Consider the following 3752-nt stretch of genomic DNA (forward strand, 5'->3'; position numbering starts at 1 on the left):
GCTGTTGACAATGTGACACATGAATGGAGCTGACAAGCAAAAATGTGAGAAAAGCCTTTAGAAGTATATAGGAGTTTACATTTTACTTTTCTAACTTTTTCACATGACACAAAAACATGTTTGCTACGTAGTTGATTAAAAGGGAATGAATTACATGTTATAGAATGTCTCAGCAGTATCATACACAGGTTATATATTACACTGGTTATATAGCTTCTATTAGGAAAAAAGAAAAAGCTGCAATGTCCAATTTAGGTTTTTTGTTTGTCTGATTGTTTAGGTTTAAAGATGGTTCCACTAAACAGATTCTATTCCACTATCTGAAGGGATACCCTACAGTGTTTGTTAGGTCTTTAAAGGTGTAGTAAGATCTGGCTACTAAACTAAAATTTTGAAAAACTACAGTTGTGTAATATTTGAATGATGTCCCCTTTTGTGTTACATACTTGCTCCCATGTACATTAAATTTTTGCAGTCATATGTGTTTATATGATTCATTGGATGAAACACAGCATAATGTTATTGACAATGGTGTTGATAAGAGTGAAATAACCTTTATGTTTCACTAAATACTTGTTTGTCTTTGTTATTTCTAGTCATATGTTGAAAAGAACTTCAAGAGTTTATAAGGTGGCAGATTTTGTTTTTATTCAAGTGTGAATAAGAATCGCATATAAAATTACAGAGACAACGTAGTGTGAGAAATCGAAAATTCACAGGATTTGTTTCTTTGTTGATGTGTTTGTTTTAATTGTTAAGTTGTATGGAATTCAGCTGTGAATTGAATTTTCTGATACTACTTTTAAAACTTCAATCTGTGCGAATGATTGGAATCTTTTACCAAAGTTGACAAAGGTGAGGTTCATGATGAGTGATTTTGATTTCATCCTTATCAGGGTATACACCATCCACTATAGCTTGGCCTATAGTAAGCTTGGCCTAATGTATGTGTATAGTTAACATACGCATAATTGTGACAGCTTTCATTTAAAAGTCGCTGTATAAAAACAGTTTACATTTTTGTTTATATAATTAATTTTGAGCATTTATATTCTTGAGGTCATTTACCATAAGAATATGGTAAATACATTAAAAGTATTTGTGTTGCACAGTATAAAATTTAGTTCATCTTGTCTAAACATTGAGTGCTTGCATTAAAGTGTATGTTGTTATTCTTCAACAAAGTCTTTTTTTTCAATATTTTTATATTAAATTTGTTCTGCATCCTGGTGGTACAAGTATGGATTTGGTATGTGAACTTACTATATTTCACTGTTAGTTCTAACATGTACTTTGTACATTTAAAACACAAATAGTATGACTGATGGATGTGTTTGGAGTGTGGATGTTTTTGTCAGAATTACAGAATCAGCTAAAAAGTATTCCCCAACTTATCATGAACTGATGATATACAGTAAGAAGGACATAGTACAACAATAATATAAAATGACACTAAATAATGTCAGTACATAATAATATCTTATGACATATGCACAGTTACGTGTAACTGCATTATGATTTATGGCTGTCTACATGTGTAATATATTCAGCTTCTATTATTTGAGTTTTTGTTCCTGCAGACCTTTCAAATCAAGTGCTCTCGAGAAACCTAACAATGAAACAAATACCCTTGATGAGAGCCAAGAACCCACAAACGTGCTGTTTTTTATGCTTTCACAAGAGATGCATCTTGAAGCAGAGTGCCATTCAGAATAGCTCTCATAATAAACCATTGACACAATTAATTACCAGCTCCACAAATAACTGCGAACAAAACCATGCAATCAGATGGAGAGAAGGGAGTCATTAGATTGTCATTAGCAGCTCTCCGAAATAAAGGTGCTTTGTTGGGTTTTCTGAGGATGCTGCAGAGGTTTTTCTCCACTCAGCGTCAATCCTAAACACCACCTGACACCACACGATTGTTTAAATGAGGGGTTTTTGTTTTCACAAGAAAAAAAAAAACATTAGCAGGTGGGTAACATAAATAGGAGGCTAATTTGTATTTTGAATCACACTTGTTTTTCATCTAGTCAGCATCTGCTTAAGCACACCAGGAACATTTTTCTATATTTTTAAAATAAATCTGACTATTTCCTGTTTTTGATGTTCAGTGTTTCCAGCATCATAAGCGTTTAGTACTATTAACTAAACTTTAGTACTATGGCTTGTTAGGTTACCCTCACTGTTTTGGGGGGAAAAACCCTGACACCCTGTTCCATTACTTTATCAGGTCAAATTAAGTTCAAAAATTGTTCTCCATTGTGAGGCCCGTACTGGTCCTGATGTCAACAGCTGATATGTGTTTATGGCTTTGATCTTATTGTTCCCATTCAAACAGCTCTTGAGGACCTACCTCACCCTGTGGAGGTATCTTCTCGTGTCATGGGGTCTGTGTGACTGGAGAATTCTCAGATATTTGTAGCTGTTCTCTAGGTCTGTGATACATCCTTACATAAGTTCAGTTCCCTCTGTCCTGACCATTGGCTGAGAGGATTCGGGGATATGCAGAACAGCAGTGGGGACAGTGCATCTCCTTGATATGTACCACACTTTGTGGTCACCTGTCAGTTGTCTTCGAGTTGACTTCTAATGTTCTAATGTTTCCAGGCTGGATGGAAGCTGGCATTCAGCAGATGGTTCGTTTGTTCAGTCAGCTTTGTAGAGCTGTTCGGCATGGAGCAGTGGGCATGGGCCCTGTCTGAACCAGCAGTTGCTCAGTTTCTCATTTTCCTGGCCCACTCTTGGACATCTGTTGTTGTAATGCTGACTGTTTCCTGCTCTGGGACATTATGGTGCTCTACTGTAAGATCTCATAACCACTGGTGTTATGCAATGAATCATTCTCCCATGTGGTCTTCGCACACTGTTCTGTTTCAGCTCTGGGTGGATCCAAATTCAGAGTTCTGTTCTGTGGATGGTTTATTGATGAATAGGTATTTAGTCTTTTGACCGCTGCTTTTTCTGTGTATCGATGCAGTCTGGATGCCAGTGCTGTTAACCTTTGTTTAGCAGACTCTGGAGTCTCTCTTACGGGCTGCCCTTTGTATTTCTTCTGTAGTCTGACCCCCTGTTTGAGCTTCATGCCCTTCTGGATGTCTTTCAATTTGCTGGCTTTCTATCTGAGTTACAGTGGTGTGAAAAAGTGTTTGCCCCCTTCCTGATATCTTATTTTTTGCATGTTTTTCACACTTAAATGTTTCACATCATCAAACAAATTTAAATATTAGACAAAGATAACACAAGTAAAGTAAACACAAAATGCAGTTTTTAAATTAAGGTTTTTATTATGAAGGGAAAAAAAAATCCAAACCTACATGGCCCTGTGTGAAAAAGTGATTTTCCCCCCCCCCCCCCCCCGTTAAAACATAAATTAACTGGTTTATCACATGTTTGGAAAGCTGAGTTTAGTTTCTCTAGCCACACCCAGGCCTGATTACTGCCACACATGTTCTCAATCAAGAAATCACTTAAATAAGACCTGGCTGACAAAGTGAAGTAGACCAAAAGATCCTCAAAAGCTAGACATCATGCTGCGGTCCAAAGAAGTTCAGGAACAAATGAGATACAAGATACAATGAGATTGAGATCTATCAGTCTGGAAAATGTTATAAAGCCATTTCTAAATGGCTCCAGTGAGAACCATTATCCACAAATGGCGAAAACATGGAACAGTGGGGAACCTTCCCAGGAGTGGTTGGCCAATCAAAATTATCCCAAGAGTGCAGCAACGACTCATCCAAACAACAACA

Source organism: Electrophorus electricus, chromosome 9 (genome assembly GCF_041902795.1).
Source record: "Electrophorus electricus isolate QZ-2024a chromosome 9, ASM4190279v1, whole genome shotgun sequence".
Taxonomy (NCBI): Eukaryota; Metazoa; Chordata; class Actinopteri; order Gymnotiformes; family Gymnotidae; genus Electrophorus; species Electrophorus electricus.